We start from the raw sequence: 18,957 nt of genomic DNA, 5'->3' as shown, positions 1-18,957 counted from the left end.
GATTGTAGAAATCACAGTGAGTACAAAGGCTTTGTTTATCTTCGGGGAAGTCATGGGAAGAGGGGAACAAGATATATCCCTATAGATATGTTAGAAAAGACCACCAGCCCAGCCAGCTCCTTGTTTTGGGCAAAGAAGACTATCTAACAGCAGAGACACCCAGTGTTTATAGCTGAGGGCCTGGGTGGTTGCTTTGCAATGAGCAGAGTTCTATCTAAAACCTCAACTATGCAAGCAAGGCATTGTCTCTGCTTTTTATGGCCAGGAGACTGGCGTGCGGATGCACAGGTGCCTGGTTGCAAGGCAGTCAACTAAGCACATTTGCTCTTCTTTAAGGAGACGAATGGCTGGGGTCTGTTACAATTTGTTAACCCAATCATGGGCTCCCAAAAGTAGCATGATCTGTTCCTAATAGATAAATTCCAGTGTACTGATTCCCTGCTTTTGCTGTTCACACCTTACTGGCTATAGCCCCATGCTTGCAATTAACTCTACAAAACCTAATGCACAAGGTTTGGAGGTGCTCAGAGCTTCAGAGCAGAAGCCCCTCTGAGCCCGCCAGTGTAATAAATCTGAGTATTCCAACCCTCCGAGTGGTGCTTGTCTCTTGTGATGCTGACTTTGTCCACACGTCTGGTAATGGACATCTGAGGTGTGTAGTTATTAGAGAATCTGCACCTGCTAGCCCCAAGATCTGCGTGAATCCTCTTCAGTCATGTGCAGGGCTGGGCATCTGAATTCTCTGTGATTGAAGTGAGTAATAGACATTGACAATTAATTCACTGATTTCTATACAGAACACTTTAAACATGACCTCAGTTTAAAAATCAATACTCCTAAGCACTTAGTAAAATGTTTCACATGAGAGGTGTTCTGTTCCATGTAGAGGTATCATTTGCCATTAGTCACAGTTCATAAGTCCTAAGTAACAGACATCCGCTTTGTGATGAGTCTAGTTTTATCTAAAAGTCTTAGAGAGAAGAGGTGAGTTATGACTTCTCAAATTCAAATTTTATAATCGGCAGTTCTCTTGATTTTGCCTTTGACCCAGTGGTTTTTGAGATTGTGTTAGTTAGTTTCCTCGTATTTGTGGAGTTTTTTAATTTTGTGCTGTAATTGATTTCTAGTTTCATTTCATGGTGCAACAAAAGATTCTTGGTATGATGTCAATCTTCTTCAATTTGTGACATAACATGTGATGTATCCTGGAGAATGTTTTGTTTTCACTTGAAAAGAGTGTGAATTATTCTGCAACTGGATGAAAAGTTCTGTGTATGTCTGTTAGGTCCATTTGTCTAAAGTGTTGTTTAGGTCCAGTGGTTGTTTATTGATTTCTGTCTCAATGTGCTATCCGCTGTTGATAATCAGATAGAGAGATGCTAACTATTGTACTGCATTAAATTTCTCCTTTCAGGTCTGTCAATGTTTGCGTCACATATTTAGACGATCTGCTATTAGATGTGTATAAATAGTTGCAATTGTTATAACTTCCTAGTGAACTGACATGTTTATAATTACATAACACATTTTTTGTCGCATTTTTGGCTAAACGTCACATTTGTCTGGGACAAGTATAATAGCCACTCCTGCTTTGTTTCGGTCACCATTTTCATGGAATATCTTTTACCTTCACTTTACTTTCAGCCTATGTGTGTCCTTAAATCTAAGATGAATTCTTGCAGACAGCATATAGGTGGATCTTGGCTTTTTAATCCGTTCAGCCACTATGTATCTTTTTATTAGGGAGTTTAGCCCATTTACAGCTAAAATAATGTTTGATCAAGAATGACTTACTGCTGTCATTTTTGAACTTTGTTTGTCTTGCAGTTTTTCTCTCTTTTTCTTTTTTCTTTCTTTTTTCTTTTGTGGACAGGTGTAGTATTCTTAGTGGGCAGTGTTTCTTTACCTTGCAATATTTTGGCTTATGTTATCCCAGTCTTTTCTGGCCTCCAAAACACCGGCGGTGACAGTCCCCGTGGCGCTGAGCCGCGGGCGCGTCCTGCTCTCGGCACAGATTGGACTCGCAGGCCGATGAGGGGGTGACTGTCTCCGCGCTCCCAGGATCTCGTGTGTTGGGGGAAGCCGTGTGGCCTGGCCTGGTCGAACAGCATCCGCCTGTGCCCCTCCAGCCGCGGGGACCGACCCGAGCCGATCGGACGCGGCCTGCGCCATGCCGCCGCGGGGGAAAGGGACAGGGTGTCCCGCGCCCGGGCCGCCGGCGGCTAGGTGGTCCGGCCCTCGTCTGCGTCCCTTGGACGACTGCTCCTGAGGCGAGGAGCGGCCCGGGCCCAGTGCGGTGAGGCCGGGGATTGGCGCGCTGGGGTTCCCGGTCGGTCGTCGGAGGCGCCTCCTTGGATGAAATGTTTTCTGAGTCCCGATGGATCCGGAGACGTGGCTGAGCCGGCCCCTGTTGGCGCGGGAGGCCAGGGAGGGCGCCCCCCGGCCCGTAAGCCTGCCCGCGTGGGTTCCGGTGGCATTTGAGGGACCGAGACTTCATCCGGACTCGGGGACCGGCACGGGGGCGTCCTGCGAGGGATGTGGGGGAGGCAGGCTTTCCCCGGCCCGGGGCCCGGGGCCCGGTGCTCGGGAGCGGCCCCTCGTGGGGGGGCCCTCTCGTCGGAGGCGCCTCTGTGGCATCTCCCCAAGTCCCCGGCCACGCGGGCGAGAAACGGGCAGGGCGTCCCCGGCCCGATCCCGATCCCGTCTCCCTCTCGTCCCTTCCCATTCCCACTGCTGCTCCTCCTCCTCCTCCTCCTCCTCCTCCTCCTCCTCCTCCTCCTCCTCCTCCTCCTCCTCCTCTTCCTCCTCCTCCTCCTCAACCCCTCCCCTCGCCCCTCCCCCTAAACCCTCCCTCGCCCCTCCCCCTAAACCCCTCCCCTCGCCCCTCCCCCTACCACCCCCCCCGACGGTCGATCAGATGGCCCCCGAGAGCTTCGGGTCTGCCATTAATGGGGGTAGGGTTGGGGGCAGGTGGCCGGACCGAGATCCGGGGCCCCCCCCTGCAAATCGTGGACCCGACCCGTTTCCGGGCGCTGTCATTTTTTCTGTCGTGTCGGGCATTTTGTGCCAGCAGATAGGTGGTGACACGGTCTTCCTCGGTGTCTGTCACCGATTGTTGGGTCTCCGGACGCGTGTGGGGTTCTGGGCTTTTTCTCTGCGTGAGGCCTGGCCTGGCAGCATCCGATTCTGCTTCTGACACTCGAGCCGCCCGCCCGGGCCTGCGCGCCGGCTCTCGTGTGTGCGTCCGGCTGACGTGGCCCGTGGTGCGGCCTCCGGACTCCGGTGGCCCGAGGGCGGTGGGGTGAGGTGGCGACGTGGGTCTTTTATACCCTGTGTGCTCCCCGTCGCAGGCACCCGGTGGTGGCTGGCACGAGCCCACCCTCATACGCTCCGTGCCGCGTGTCAGGCATTCTCCGCCTGGGGTCGTTGGCCGCTCTCCTTGGAGAGGACCGAGGAGTGGGTGGCGCCTGGTGAGGCTGAAGCAGGCCCCCTCTGGTGATTGTCCTCGCCGCGCCCTCCCCTGTGGGGCTTCCCTGCCCCATGGCTCGCTCGCTCGCTCACCTGACTGATGCGGTGGTGTCATGCTCTCCCGGGCCGGGCCTAAGCCGCGCCAGACGAGGGGCGGGACGTTCATGGTAAACGTGGCCTTTCTTCTCGCTCTGCCTGCGGGCCCCTCGCCTCTCCTCCGCCGCCCGTGGGTGGCGGGGCAAGGAAGGGGTGCGGACTCCGGCCCGACCTCGGTCTCCCGTGCCTTGTGGTGTTGGCGGGGCCGGGGTCTTGTGACGCGGCAGACACTCTCGCCTCCTGGCCTGCTCGGCGTCTTGTCTCGCGAGGGGCCCTCCCCCGCAGTGGGGGAGGGCTGCCCCGCCGCCACGCCACGTTATCCCCTGGTCGGGGTGTGAGCGTGTGTCTCGCCTTGGCCCTCTGTGGTGCCCCTGGAGCGCTCCAGGTTGTCCCTCAGGTGCCCGAGGCCGAGCGGTGGCATCGCTCCCGGTCCCCAGCGAGTCCTCTCGGGTAACCCCTGTGGTGGTCGTGTGTCCCGAGCGACTCTTGAGGAGCGCGGAGGGGTCGAGATGGTAAGCGAGGCGTGGCCGCTCCCCACCCGCGGTGGGGCCCGGGCCGCCTCCTGATCGTCGCCCTCACCCTGTACCGTGGGGGACTGATGTGGCCGGGCGCACGCCGGGTGGGTCCCCCTCTGCGGGGTTCGCGCCCGTGCGTGGGAGCGAACGTGGTGGGGCCGGGTGATGGGCCGTTGTGGGCGCGCGTGTGTCTCGTCCCCACGCGGTCTTGGGTGCGCCTCCTCGCGAGGCGGCACGGGCTTTCCCCGGTCCCGACCGCGAACGCTCGCTTTTCGGCCCACCGCTTACCCCTCCCGCAGACCCCTCCCGCCCAGCCGAGCGCTGGCGTCCACCTTGGCGGACTGCCGTGGGCCTGAAGGGGGCACGCTGGGTAGGGGGCGATGTGCCCTCGGTGAGAGGAAGCCTTCTCTAGCGATCTGAGAGGGGAGCCTTGGGGTACCGGACAACCCCCAGCCGCCGCTCCTCCATCCAGAGCGTGCAGTCACCACGGGGGTGACTGCCACAGCGTGTGGGCAGGGCCCCGTCGCTTTGGCGTGTGGGTTGCGCGGGCCCCGCGGTGGGGCCGTGTGCTGCTCTCTGCCTGCTGTGGCGCGCGCCTCCCCCCTCCGAGTCGGGGGAGGGTTCTGCCGGGACGGGCCCGGCGTCTGGCGCGGGGCCGTGTGTGCGCGCGGCCTTTGCCTCACCGGCGCGTGCCGTGGGGGAGGGGGAAGGCGGTCCACCCCGACTCTGTGCCCCCCCCGTCTCCCCGCCGCGAGGAGCCACCCCACCTGTTCTGGTCCCGAGGCGCAGCCACCGGTGGCGATGCGTGGGCTACGGGTCGGGCCGCCTCGCTCGGGAGCGTTTCCCCGGGCCGCGAGGCCTGGGGGCGAGCCAGACGAAGCTGGATGATGTGGCGTGGTGGACGGACAGACGAGACAGACGGACGAGTGAGCGAGCGGAAGGGGCTATCCTCTCGAGTTGGGGGTTAGCCTGCTGCGCGCGAGTCCCGGCGGCGGGGCCGGGGTGTGGGACGAACCGCCGAGGGTTGGCGGAGGCCGGCCGGCGTCCTGGGCGTCGTGGGGCCGCCCCCACGTGTGGGGGCGGTGGGATCCTGCGGTTGTTTCCCCGGCGGCCCGGTCGTGTCTCGGGATTTCCTCTTCCCTGGGCTGGTGCCCGCCCACACCCCCCACCCCTGCTGCGTCCGTCGCTCTTGCGCGCGAGCGGCCCCTCCCCGTCGTCGGCGGCCCTCCCCTGCCCGGACCGATGGCCACCCGCGCCGAGCCTTCCCCCGCCGACCCCGCGCCCTGGACCAGAACGTGGCCTCACCGCGTGTGGGTGCTGTCCCTCCACTGGAGGCGGCCCCGGGTGAAGCGTCGTCGGACCCGACGGGGTAGGCGGGGTGCTTCAGCACGGCACGGCACGAACGTTTGGGTGTGCGTCGGGGCAGGGCAGCGCCGGCCCGTGCGGCGGGAGAGCCTTGCGGTGGGCCGTTCTGAGGCTCTGCGGTGTCGGGCGAGGGTGGCCCTGAGCCCCCGTGAGGGTGCCGTGGGGTGCCGAGGAGAGAGCCAGTCGGCGCCTTGGGTGCCGCGGGGCCGCCCCCGTGCCGGAGGGCCTGTGGCGCTGAGACCCCGTGTCGCACCCCGGCGGCCGACTCGCGTCTGCGTTGCTGGCGCGGGCCCCTGGCGGTGGCTCCACGGCCCTCCTCTCCTGCTTGCCGGCTTCCAGGCGGCGTCGCCCGTCCGCGGGCGCGCCGGCCGTGGGCCGCTGCTTCCTCCCTCGTCCTGTCCTCTCTCCGTCCGTCCGTCCTCTCCCCCGTCCGCCCGTCCCTTGGGGCCGCGCCACGGCGCGTTACGCTTCCCTCCGCGCCGGCGGCCTTGCGCTGTCTGCGTCCCCGGGCCCGTGGCGGTCGGCCCCCTCGCCGCGGTGGCGGCTCGGGGGGCCTTCGGGGCCGGCTCCGTCCTCCGCCACCTCCCCTCGCGCCGCGCTCCGCGCCCCCGCTCGCGCCTCGCGCACCCCGCGTCCGGCACGGACGGTCCCGTTTCCGCCCCGCCGCGCCGCGCGCTCCCCCACCCCGGGGCGTGCGCGCGCGTGTGTGCGCGCGCGGTCTCGCCTACCTCGCCTACCTGGTTGATCCTGCCAGTAAGGAGCATATATATGCTTGTCTCAAAGATGAAGCCATGCATGTCTAAGTACGCACAGGCCGGTACAGTGAAACTGCGAATGGCTCATTCAATCAGTTATGGTTCCTTTGGTCGCTCGCTCCTCTCCTACTTGGCTAACTGTGGTAATTCTAGAGCTAATACATGCCGACGGGCGCTGACCCCCTTCGCGGGGGGGATGCGTGCATTTATCAGATCAAAACCAACCCGGTCAGCCTCCCCCCGGCCCCGGACCGGGGGTGGGGGGCGGGCGCCGGCGGCTTTGGTGACTCTAGATAACCTCGGGCCGATGGATCGCACGCCCCCCGTGGCGGCGACGACCCATTGGAACGTCTGCCCTATCAACTTTGGATGGTAGTCGCCGTGCCTACCATGGTGACCACGGGTGACGGGGAATCAGGGTTCGATTCCGGAGAGGGAGCCTGAGAAACGGCTACCACATCCAAGGAAGGCAGCAGGCGCGCCAATTACCCACTCCCGACCCGGGGAGGTAGTGACGGCAAACCCTACAGGACTCTTTCGAGGCCCTGTAATTGGAATGAGTCCACTGGAAATCCTTTGGCGAGCATCCGTTGGAGGGCAAGTCTGGTGCCAGCAGCCGCGGTAATTCCAGCTCCAAGAGCGTATACTAAAGTTGCTGCGGCTGGAAAGCTCGGAGTTGGCTCTTGGGAGGGAGCGAGCGGGCGGGCGGGCGGGCGTTCCGCCGCGAGGCGAGCCGCCGGCCGTCCCCGCCCCTTGCCTCCCGGCGCCCCCTCGATGCTCTTAGGCGAGTGTCCCGCGGGGCCCGTAGCGTTTACTTGGAAACAATGAGCGTGTTCAAAGCAGGCCCGAGCCGCCTGGATACCGCAGCTAGGAAGAATGGAATAGGACCGCGGTTCTATTCTGTTGGTTTCCGGAACTGAGGCCGTGATTAAGAGGGACGGCCGGGGGCATTCGTATTGCGCCGCTAGAGGTGAAATTCTTGGACCGGCGCAAGACGGACCAGAGCGAAAGCATTTGCCAAGAATGTTTTCGTTAATCAAGAACGAAAGTCCGGAGGTTCGAAGACGGTCGGATACCGTCGTGGTTCCGACCATAAACGATGCCGGCTGGCGAGGCGGCGGCGTTAGTCCCATGACCCGCCGGGCAGCTTCCGGGAAACCAAAGCCTTTGGGTTGCGGGGGGAGTATGGTTGCAAAGCTGACACTTGAAGGAATTGACGGAAGGGCACCGGCAGGAGTGGAGCCTGCGGCTTAATTGGACTCAACACGGGAACCCTCGCCCGGCCCGGACACGGACAGGATTGACAGACTGCTGGCTCTTTCTCGAGTCCGTGGGTGGCGGTGCATGGCCCTTCTTAGTCGGTGGAGCGATTTGTCCGGTTAATTCCGACAACGAGCGAGACTCTGGCATGCTAACTCGGTACGCGACCCCCGAGCGGTCGGCGTCCCCCAACCTCTCAGAGGGACAAGTGGCGTTCAGCCAGGCGAGCTTGAGCAACAACGGGTCTGTGATGCCCTTAGGTGTCCGGGGCTGCACGCGCGCTACACTGACTGGCTCAGCGTGCGCCTACCCTACGCCGGCAGGCGCGGGTAGCCCGTTGAACCCCATTCGTGATGGGGGTCGGGGATTGCAACTCTTCCCCAGGAACGAGGAATTCCCAGGAAGTGCGGGTCATAAGCTTGCGTTGATGAAGTCCCTGCCCTTGGGAGGCCCTCGGATCGGCCCCGCTGGGGTGGGCCCACGGCCCTGGCGGAGCGCCGAGAAGACGGTCGAACTTGACTATCGGGAGGAAGTCAAAGTCGTAACAAGGTTTCCGTTAGGTGAGCCTGCGGAAGGATCATTAACGCGCGTGCGCAGCAGAGCGGCGCGAAGCGAAGCGAGGGCGCCTGGCCAGCGCCTTCGCCCGCCCCGCCCGCCCGCTCGCTCGCTCGCTTTTCCCACCCGTGCGGCGCGGGACGGTCGGACGGACGGACGGGAGAGGGAGGAGAGGGCGGCCGGAGGTGTGCCGCGGGCGGGCCTGCCCCGCCTGCCCGGGCGGGCGGGTGGCCTGGCCGGTCCGGACCGGGCCGGGCCGGCGGTCGTCCCGGAGGGGAGGGAGAGGGAAACAGTGGCGGGTTGGCGTGCAAGGGACGGCTTGTGGGGCGGCTCTCGTTCGCCTCCCTTCCCCGCCCGTCTCCCCCCGCCCGCCCCCTCCTCCTCCTGCGCACCGCGTGCCCCCCCACCCGTGGTCTCGGCCGGAAGGCCTCCTGTCCCGAGGCGACGCCGCGTCTGCCCGCGGCGCCTCCGGCGACCGTGTCTCTCTCTCTTTCTCTCCCCGCCCGGCCTCCCCGCCACTTGCCGAGAGGAGGGTCCGAGGGCTCTGTGGGCTGTGCCAGCCCCCCTCCGCACGCCGCGCCCTCGTCTTTCCGGCGCCGGCCGCTCCTCGCGGCCGCGGCCGCGGCCGCCTCCGGCTGCTCGCCCTGGGCCGGTCCCCACGGGCCGTCGTCGGCCCTCTGCTCCTCCGATCCCGCCGCCCCGCCTTGCCACGTGCCTCTCGGCTTCCCCCCCACCCGAGCGAGCTTCGGGCCTCTTTTCCCAGGCCGGGCCTGCCGGCCGGCTCACGCCTCTCGCCTCTCGCTTCCCGCCCCACACGCCCAAGGCGCCCCGCCCGTTGTGCTCCGCGTCGCATCGTGGGCCCCCCTCGTCCCCCGTGGCGAGAAGGGGAACCCCGGAACGCGGGTGCGGGTTGGTGGCCCTGCAGGGCCTTGGGGTTTGGGGGTGGAGGTGGGAAGGAGGGCGGGCGGTCTGTCTGGACGCGGGGGGAACGGGGTAAGGTTGCCGTCGGCACGCGTTGGCGGTGTGGGACCCGGTGGGGGGGCGGGGTCCGGCCGGTGCCCGGTGTGGCCCCGTGTCGTTGGCCGGAGTGTGGCGGTCGGCGTCGGGGCGGTGGCCGACGGTTGGGGCCGGGGGGTCCTGCCGTCCACGACTCGCCCGCCTCGCCCTCTCCAGGTACCTAGCGCGTCCCGGCGCGGAGGTTTAAAGACCCTTAGGGGGGAGTCGCCCGTCCGCCTTGGGGTCGGGGCGGTCGGGCCCGTGGGGACTCGGGGGGTCCGTCCCTCGTCGTCCCCCAGACTCCGCCTCCCCGGGGCCGGGGCACCGCGCCACGTCGCTCGCCGCCGCCGCGGGCGTCGGGTGGGGCCTGGCCCGGCGGACGGTCGGTGGCCGCGTGTTCGGCGCGCCCCCAACGCGTCCCTGCGGGAGGCGGGAACCCCCGGGCGCCTGTGGGGTGTCCGAGCCGGCACGCGCCGTGTCGGTGCCGGCTGCGCCCCGTTGTGAAACCTCGCCGGCCCGAGGCGACCCACCGGCGCACGGGCCTCTGTGGTGGTCGCGGCCCCTAGGCAGGCCGGCTTCCCCTTCTTTTTCCGGGTCGACGTGCGGTCGACCAGAAGCAGAGGCTCCACACGGCTCCAGCGGGCCCTGAGGGGATCCCTGAGTGTCCCATGTGGTTCGCGTCCCAGTCGCTCCCCCGACCACGGTGGATCCCGTTGTGTCCTGCGGGCTACGCGGCCCCCTCGGCCCTGGTGGATCTCCGAGTGGATACCGCCAACGAGGATGAACGTACGTCGCGGCCCTCTCGCTCCCCGTGTCGTCAGGGGATCCCCGAGCGGATTCTTGCCCACACCGAGGTCGACCAGCCGTCGCGGGCCTCTCGGCTCCCCGCGGCCCGAGGGATTGTGCTCCGTGTGCCTATGCGGCTTACCTGGCCTCCTGCGGCCCCAAGGATCTCTAGTCAAACGGGCGTCCTTGGTTATTGGAGGACATGGGTTGCTTCACGTCATGGAGGGATTTTTATTTTGCATGCTTGGCTTAAGTCTGTCTGTCTGTCTGTCTTTGTCTGTATGTGATGTGTGTAATGCATGCGTGTACGTCTCTATGGACTTTACTTTCTTCGGGCGGGTAGGCGTCATTAGGCTTGGTTTTTTTTTTGTTTGTTTTTTGGTTTTTTTTCACTTCTACATGAACACACACGTATGTTCCTTGTCCCGTTCTCTTTCGCTGTGAGCCACCGAGAGAGCCTGTCTGTACTTCGCCGTGTTCCACGGTACCATCGTGTTTATCTAGTCTACATGTTGAAATCCCAGTCCCGTCCCACCGCCCTTACCCCTGACAACCTCAAGTTTGTATTCTGTCGGTCTGTTTCTGTTTTGTTTGTTAGTTTGTTCGTTTGCTTTTGGAAATCTCTTCACCTAGGACTGTAACTGTTTGTACGAAACAGATAGTAATGGAATCTCAAGCCCATCCTACCGTGAACAAAACGTTTCAAAGAGGAAGAAAGGAAGGAGAAGGGGGGGAAAAAGTCTCTATATTTCCTTGCTTCCCTCTGCCACTCACTCTTGATGATTTCGATGTCTTCTTTTACAATTTTGTGTTTATTCTGTTTGGAATGAACGGTAGTGATCACCTTTCCGGGGATGAGTGTCTCATTTTTGTACCATCCTGCTGCTTCTCTATTTAGAGTAGACCTGTTGATGTTTCTTTTCGCATGGGTTGAGTGTTGCTAAACTCTTTTTAGTTTTTGCTTGTCTGTGAAGTTCTTTACCTCTCCTTCTATTCTAAAGCATAGCTTTGCTGGATAGAGTATCCTAGGCTGCATCTTTTTGTTTTGTTTTTCCTTTAAGAATTTCAATAGCTCTTGCCACTCCCTTCTGGCCTGACGTGTTTGTGTAGAGAAATCCGCTGAGAGGCTTATGGGGGTTCCCTTGGAACGCACTCTTTGCTTTTCTCTTGCCTAAAGGCATTTAGGATCATTGCTTTATCCTTGACTCTGGCCGTCTTGATTAGGATATGTCTCCGTGTGGGTCTGTTTGAGTTCCTCCTGTTTTGGCACCCTCTGAGCCTCCTGGACTTGGCTATCTGATTCCTTCTTTAGAGTTGGGAAATTTTCAGTCATGCTTTCTTCAAATACCTTTTCGATCCCCTTGCTTCTTTCTTCCCCTTCTGGAACCCCTATTGTGCGTAGATGGGCACGCTTTCTTTCGATGGTCCCGTAGGTCCCTAAGATTGTTTTCGTTGCTCTTTGTTTTTCTCTCAGCTGTTCTGATTGGGTTCTTTCTGTTGTCCTGTCTCCTAGGCCACTTATTCGCTCCTCGGCGTGATCTAGCCTCCTTTGGACAGCCTTTAGACCACTCCTCATGTCAGCCAATGAGTTTACCAGTTCTCCTTGATTTCGTTTTTGACGTACAGTATATATGTAAACACTATCTCTTGTAGTTCCTTCGGTACTTGGATCACTCCTTTTATGAAATCTTGATCTAGCAGGCCATCCGTGTCTATTTCGTGGATCGTGCTTTCAGGGAAATTCCCCTCTGGCTCTTTTCATTGGGAGTGGTTCCTCTGCTTCCTCATGCTGCTCCTATCTCTCTGGCCCTGCGGCTTAAGGAGTATCAGTTATCTATCGTGGTCCTTAGGGAGTTTATGTATTTATCTAAAGCCTATACAGGAATAAAACTTTAAAAGGGGGGGGGGCAGAGAGAGGGAGAGAGGGAGGGAGGGAGAGGGAGACGGAGAGGGGGATAGGGGGAGAGATAGAGACAGAGACAGAGACAGAGACAGAGGGGGAGAGGGGGAGGGGGGTGGGGGAGCCGGATTTTCAAAGAATGAAGGAAAAAAAGTTTGAAAACAGTGTACAATCAATAGTAGAAGAGCAAGTGGAAGCAGAAGAGCGATCGAGTTGAGACGTCTTCTAAAAGCCTTTAAAAACTAGAAAAGATCAGAAAATAAAACACAATTGTTTCAAAAGTAAATTTTTAAAAGGTAATCGGAAATAGAACAGATTTGAACAAGAGATACAACACAGGGTTTTAAAAGGAGGGAGAAAGAAAAGGTTTGAAGACAGTGTGTAATCGATAATAGAAGAGTAAGTGGAAGCAGAAGAGCGATCGAGTTGAGACGTCTTTTAGTAACCTTAATAAAATGGAGAAAAAAAATCGAGAAACGATATCTGAAACCTGTGAATAATCACTAACAGGAGATCAAAACCAAGAGAACGAAAAAGGAAAGGGGGTGGATGTTTAAAAATAATAATAATAAAAAGATTTTCAATGAAACATTTAAAAGGGATTAAAACCGTAAACGTATACGACTGTTCAAAAGTAAAGGTTAAAAAGGTAGCAGAAGGTAAAACCGATAGAAAAGAGATTAAAAAAGAGAAAGGAAAAGGAAAAAAAAAGGGGGGGCGGGAGGACGTGTTCTCCTGGAGACGGTGCGCTCTTAACGGTTTCACCGAGAAGTCTTTCTGTCGTCGCCCTGTTTCCGTGAACTCAGCTTGCTGTTTCCGCAGGCCCTCCGTCGGCGCCCTCGGTCTGTGCCGCTCTCGGTGCCTGTGGGCTAGTACGTCGCGCCCCCTCCCGGCACCGCGGTCGGATGCTGCGTTCCTGCCGGGAAGGAGGGTGGCTGGCTGGCCGCCCGCCCTCTCCCGGCCCCGGTCGTTCCGCTGCTCTGTGCGGGCTGTGTGCTCCGCCTCGGGTCGGCGGCGCTCCTCTCCGTAGGTGGGCTCGGGGAAGACCGTGGAACCGCCCCGCCCCTGCTGCGTCCCAGAACTCGGCTCCTTCTTAGTCTTGGTGGCGCGAGTTCTCTGAGGTACCGGGGCAGAAATATCCTATGTGCCTCGGGCTGTAAACGAGTCTCAGTCCTGCCTAGAAGGCTGCGCAGCCCCCGGGCGCGGATTCGAGTCTCGGCCCCGCCCCCGCCCGCATGCTGCGCGCCGGAGGCTGCGGCGGCTGTGGCTGCGCCCCGCCTCTCTTCTCGCGAGGAGCGCCGGTGATGGCGCCGCGGGTCTGAGGAGACGGAGGCTACGGCGCCCCTCCCCCCAGGGCACACCGGCCGTGTTGCTTTGCCTTTCTTTTCCCGTCATGTACGGGGGTGGCGGTGGCGGTGGGGGTGGGGGTGGGGGGTGGGGGCGGGCGGGCTGTTCTGCTCTGTATCCCCTCCCGGCCACGGCGCACGCGGCACGGTCCTCCGCCCGGCTCGTGCGGCCTGTCCCGGCCCCCCGCTGCCGGCCTGCGACTCGGGCTGCGTATCGCGGGGACCCGCTGTGCCCGTTTCACTTGGATCGGTCGGCCAAGGGGTGCTCCGGGCAGATCTGAGGCTCGGGGGCGCCCCCTCCGTCCCGCCGGCCTCTCCGACGAGCCCTATTCCTCCTCTGCCGCTCCCTCCCCGCGGGACCGGTCCCTCCCGCACTGTTTTGCTTTTTACTCTTTCTTTTCTCCTTTTCTCCTACCAGATTTTGGGCGTCTTTGTCTTTCGAAGAGGGCGGTGTTCTGTCGGAGTTCCGCAGGTGCTCTGATTGGCCGAGTGGGTCCGTCGGTGTGAGTTTTGGTGTGTTGGTGGGAGATGGTGAGCTTCGAGCGTCCTTCTACTCCGCCGTCTTGCTTCTCCTCGGGTTATTTTTGAAGAGTAGGTGCTGGGGATTGAACCCTGGGCCTTTAGTTTTTGCATGCTAAGCACGGGCTCTACTGCTGGATCTCTAGGCCCTCCCCACCGCAACCCCCCCCCCCTTCCCACCGCCTCCATAGTACTCGATGAATCTCCTACCTAGATATCTATGCTTCCTTGGAATAGGGCCGTCCTTTTCTTCATCGGATGGATGGACGTCTGTGGATTCGTCTCGTTTCTCTACACTGCGGTGGGTGGCATCGGGGCGTGGGGTGGGGTTGAGTGGCGTGGGCTGGGAACTGTTCTTCACGTGTAGAGGTGGAGTGGAGCGATGAGGATGGCGACTTTTTCCCCGAGTGCTCGCGCCGGCTGACGGAGGCCTGTGGTCTGACTTGGAAGAGGACTCGGGTGACCGGAAAAGGGCCCGTGTGGGGTCGTTGTGGAGGGAGGAACTCCAACCCACCCCCCAGCCCCAGCCCCAGCCCTGGCACTCGTCCCTCATCGAGGGACGGTCGGCCGAAAACAAACGAAAGCTGTCAGAGGTGGGGGTGGGGGTGAAGGGATGTGTGTGTGTGTGTGTGTGTGTGTGTGTGTGTGTCTGTGTGTGTGTGCCGTGTGTGTGTGTCCCCGTTCCCCGTACCACGGTCCCTGGTCGAGCCCCCCCCCCCCCGGAGCAGAGAAACGCACGCCAGGCCGTCCGTGCTCCTGGTTGTCCGGCCGCGTGTCCCCGCCGCCCAGAGATCCCGAACCGTCCCGCTCGCTCCCCTGCCGGGTGCCGTGTGCCACCTGCCTGTCGGCCGGGCGCTATTTTAGACCCTGCGAAGAAGTCGACCGGACGGCCGGGCCGGGCCGGGCCGAGCCGGGCCGAGCCGAGCCGAGCTGAGCACGTCCAGGCCGAGGTGGGTGGTGCTGGGTTCAGAGGAGTGGGGTACAAGCGGGAGGCGGGTGTCGATGGGGGGGAGGGGAGAGGAATGGGGGAGGGGAGGGGGAGCAGGGATGACGGTGGGGTGGGGGTGGAAGGGATGGTAGCCATCCTATGACTTTCTCTCCCCACCCCGCCTTTGGCAAGTCTGTTAAGAGTGACGAGGTTGTGCTGCTTTCTGGCTGGTGCACACCATAGTGACTGTGTTCTTCTTTTTCCTGGTCTTTTTCAGGAACCCTCGCCCCGAGGGACTGAATCTAGTGCCCTGTGCTGCGCGGTACGACCTAGGGGTCGAATCTGCCAGGAGAGGACTTACAAGGATTTGGAGGATCCTGGAAAACTGCTACCGTCCGGAATCCTACATGGATGTTCAAGATCTTGTGGATGGACGGACGGAAGACGGAGCGAATGGAGGCCCCGCCCCATCCCCTGGACCCCTTGGCCCAGGAGGATCGAGATGGGTCTGGAAAGGACTCTTCCGACGAGGGTCTCAGGATGGACTTTCTCGGTCCGCGGAAGGTGTTTCTGCACAAAGAGGAAGAGAGGGGCGTTCTCGGCCGGAGAGCCCGAACCGCCTCCTTTCAGGGATCCGCTCCAGTCTGGGTCGGGGTCAGGGTCAGAACGCGACCACCGACAGCTCCCGTCCCTCGTCTTGGCTCTCCAACTTGGGAAACCCTCCTCCCTGCCCCCTCACCCATCTTCTCGTCAGCCTGCCTCCAGCTTCCCCGTGCCAACCACCTCTCTCATGCTGCCGGACTTTCCTCCCCCTTGGGCCGCCAGGAAGCTCTCCCGCTCCTCCACGTGCTTTGGCTTGGAATCCCTGACAAACACAAGCGGTGCTGGAGGGCGGGGCCGGGGGCGGTGGCAGAAGGACTCCCTTCATCTTATGGGAGCGATTTTTATCTCCAAAGGTGGCGACTGAGAAAACACATAATATCACTCAGAAGAACACCCATGTGTAGTCTCCCTGACCTAGATCCGTGTCTGTCTGTCTCTCTCTGCCTCTCTCTCCATTTCGCTATTCTGCGTGTGTCTGTGTGTGTGTGCGTGTGCGCGCGCGCGCGCGCGGGCGCCCGCGCATGCGTGTCTGTCTGTCTCCCTTGTCTCTCCTCTCCTCTCCCCTCCTCTCCTCTTCCCTGTTCTCCCTTCCCTTCCCCCCTCACCCCTCCGCTCCTCTCTTCTCCCCTCCCCACCACTCCTCTCCTCTCCCCTCGCCTCCTCTCGCTTCCCCTTCCCTCCCCTCTTTTCCCTCCTCTCCTTTCCTGTCCTCTCCCCTTTTATCCCTCCTCTCCTCTGCTCGCTCTCTCTCTCTCTCCCTCCCCCTTTCCCTTCCCTCCCTCCTCCCTACACCCCCCAACCCCTACCTTCACAGGGCCTCATAGATCGCAATCGGTTTCCATGAAATGTGATGAAGAGGGAATGAAGTTTAGAATGATATCCCCATGCCTTCGAAACCTTCTTCCCCAGGGATAGCGAGTTATTTGTGGTTGTGTTTGTTTTCGTTTTCCTTGTTGTTGTTTTGGGGCGCATCGAGGGCGCAGGAGGCTTTGGGAGTGAGGGTGATGTTTCTCTTTCTGTCTGTCTCCTCCTTAGGAAGGATTTTAAGAGGAGGGAGGACTCACAGAAATCTACCATCTCTTCTCGTACTGCAGCTGTGTTTGAGCTTCCTATACGATCTGGGCGGAACACTCCCCACCCTCACCTCAAGCCGCCATCGCCGCCCCCTCAGCCCCCTGCACCCCCGTCCAGTCCCGCGCTTGGGGCCGTGGTTGAGCATGGGGGGATGTTGGCGGGGTGGTCGTTGGTGGGGGTTAGGGTGGTGAAGGAAACCAGAAAACAGACCACTGTGGCACGTGGCTGATCGGGGCTTCAGGGTGAAGGAGGATGAATAAAATGGCCGGAATTAGGCTAACGGATTGCCTCTTCTTTTTTAGGCGGGGGAGGGGAGGGGAGGATCATTAGGTCATTCATTCATTCATTCATTCATTCATTTGCTTGGGGGGGATTTCATTCGGTTTCTTATGCTCACCCTTGAAACGATCAACTGTTCTGACTGACCGGTTGCTGCTCACGGTTCCAGGCCCGTTGTTGAAACTGGAAGCTATCGATCTTACTGTTTCTACTGTATTTCAGTCATTGCAAGTCATCATCGTGCTGGGTCTCTGAGTCCTTCTCCGAGGAGGAGGTCGGTCACGGGACTAGTGACCTGACAAAATAGCCTGAGTGACCAAGAAGGCCACGCCTTGAGTGCTTATGAGATAACGAGATCTAACCGCCAGCCTCTATAGAATGGGTCACCTGGGAGGCATCGTGACACCATTCTGAGTCTTCTGCTGAGAAAACGATTCTGTGGATGGCGATCGATGCTTGATTGTTTGAGCTATGGCTCTAGAACCACCCCACCCACTCCATCCCCAAGGTGGGTACACAGTTTTGAAGACGCTAGCCTGCTGTGAATCCCCTTTGCCCGGCAGAGCGATAAAATGGCCTCTTTGCTTCTAAGCTCCAAGACCTCGCCTCTGGATTCTTGGGCTCGTCGGGGACGGGGCCCGATCTTTCGGCAACAAGCGTGCTTCAGAAACAGCGGATGCCCGAGAAGGACACGCTGCCTCTCCCTCTTCTTCCGGGCCTGAAATGAGGAGGAAAAAAAGTCGCTTCCCCTGGAAGCCGGAGTCCGGAGCCCGCCATCCGGAGGGACTTCTGGCTTGGCCTTCTCCTGGGGTGGGGGGAGGGCACGCCACCGCACGTGTTCTTTGTCAACTCCCCGTTTCTCTCTTCTCGAGTTATCTCTTAGGGACGGCTCCCACACTGGATGAAAACAGACAGACAGGCTGGTATCTCTCCCTACCCCACCCTTCGCCCCCCAAATGACTGATCTCCTGTCCCATCAAAATCACCACTTGTTTTCCAACGTGGCTTTCTTGGATCCTGGAGGACTGACATCAACTTAGAGCCGAGACGGGCGCAGAACTGAAGGAGCTTCTCAGCTGGCCTAATAAGTCTGTCGTCGTGATGTGGGAGGCATTCTTTACGAGGGACCTATCTGACTAAGTGCTTGACCGCCTTTTGGACTTTGAACCACCTTGGAGATAGGAACTAGGATGAGAGGGCCCCCGAAATAGCTCAGCAAACTCTTCTCCACCCTTAGAAGAGAGACAGACAGACAGACAATGTGTGTGTGTGTGTGTGTGTGTGTCTGTCTGTCTGACTGACTGTCGGTCTGTCTGCCTGTTTATTGTAGGAACTCTCTGTCAATGGAAGTATAGTTGACTTACAATGTCGTGTTCATTTATGACGTACGGCATAGTGATTCACTTATTCACACACACACACACACACACGTATAATTTTTCAGGATAGGTTATTATAAGCTATTGAACGTAGTTCCCTGTGCTAGACAGTAGGACCTACTTGTGTACCTAGTTTGTCTAGGGTGGTTTATAGCTGCTAATCCCAAACTCCTGATTTATCCCTCCACCCTACCCTGTTCCTCCACCCTACCCTGTCCCCTGTGTTAACCATCGGTTTCTTTTCCATGTCTGCGAGTCCAGTCTGTTTCTGTTTTGTAAATAGGTTCCTTGGAGTCTTTTTAAAATGGAGTTATTTATGTATGGATGGGTGTCTTGACTTACTTTCAGATCCCACCTAGAAGTGATGGCATAGGATATCTGTCTTTCTCTGGGTGACTGACTTCACTAAAACTACGGAACGCTTCACGTATGGGCGTGTGTCGTCCACATTCAGGGGCCGTGCTGATCTTCTCTTGATGGTTCCCATGTTAGTCTATGTGCTGTGGCAGCAAGCGCTTTCCTTAGGGTTTTTGTCTCAACCTGAAAGCCGGCCCGGAGACTGAAGGACTTCTAGTTGCCTCCACTATCTGCCTAGGACCCTCTCCACGAACGTTTCCCATTTTCTCTCACCCTTTTGTCTTGGCATCATTGAGTACGAAAACGCTCCGTCTCCTGAAGCCCTGCAGACTGAAGCTGGACAACGGGAGGTAAACGTCAGAGAAATGGCCACAACTGCTCCTGTGGAAACCATCCTCGGGCCTGTTTTCGGGGGAGCCGCTCAGAGAGTTGAGCCGAACACCCCAGGACATCATCAGAGGCATTTCAAACTGCTCGAGCCGTTTCGAAGACCCCGATGTGTGGAAATCTCCTACCAGACTGACCCCCTACTCCCGGCCCTGATTCTGGTTTCTCATCTGCTCCGATGATTCACCTTTGTGCTGGACTTTGGTTGTCCACACAAGTGCCTCTTAGGCGATACCTGACTGCTTGCTCCCTAGGCCTAGCTTCAGAAGCCCATCGACACCACCGCCTCCTGAGACGAGATACTACAACTGTTTTCTTGAACAGACCTGTTCTCAGAACTAAGAAACTGGGTCCATGAAACGCAGGCCCCCTAGGAAACCATTCCCTCC

General features: G+C 59.5%; 2 long non-coding RNA genes and 1 other non-coding gene across 3 annotated transcripts; 1 reads left to right on the top strand and 2 right to left on the bottom strand.

The window, feature by feature from the left end:
* Positions 1–471: 471 nt before the first annotated feature.
* Positions 472–13,950, bottom strand: LOC140694560 (uncharacterized). Its single transcript, XR_012070155.1, has 3 exons — positions 13,772–13,950; positions 13,458–13,640; positions 472–742 (listed from the first exon to the last, which is right to left on the bottom strand). It is a non-coding gene; the product is annotated as an uncharacterized lncRNA (long non-coding RNA).
* LOC140694559 (uncharacterized) lies at positions 12,992–16,446 on the top strand. Its single transcript, XR_012070154.1, has 4 exons — positions 12,992–13,091; positions 13,461–13,633; positions 13,799–13,862; positions 16,128–16,446. It is a non-coding gene; the product is annotated as an uncharacterized lncRNA (long non-coding RNA).
* A 1,785-nt stretch (positions 16,447–18,231) lies between these two features.
* Positions 18,232–18,340, bottom strand: LOC140694566 (U6 spliceosomal RNA). The gene has a single exon (XR_012070159.1). It is a non-coding gene; the product is annotated as a U6 spliceosomal RNA (small nuclear RNA).
* Positions 18,341–18,957: the final 617 nt, after the last annotated feature.

This window comes from Vicugna pacos, unplaced genomic scaffold, assembly GCF_048564905.1.
Source record: "Vicugna pacos unplaced genomic scaffold, VicPac4 scaffold_21, whole genome shotgun sequence".
Classification (NCBI taxonomy): domain Eukaryota; kingdom Metazoa; phylum Chordata; class Mammalia; order Artiodactyla; family Camelidae; genus Vicugna; species Vicugna pacos.
Note: the sequence above shows the minus strand (reverse complement) of the source record. Positions and strands in the feature narration are given on the sequence as shown.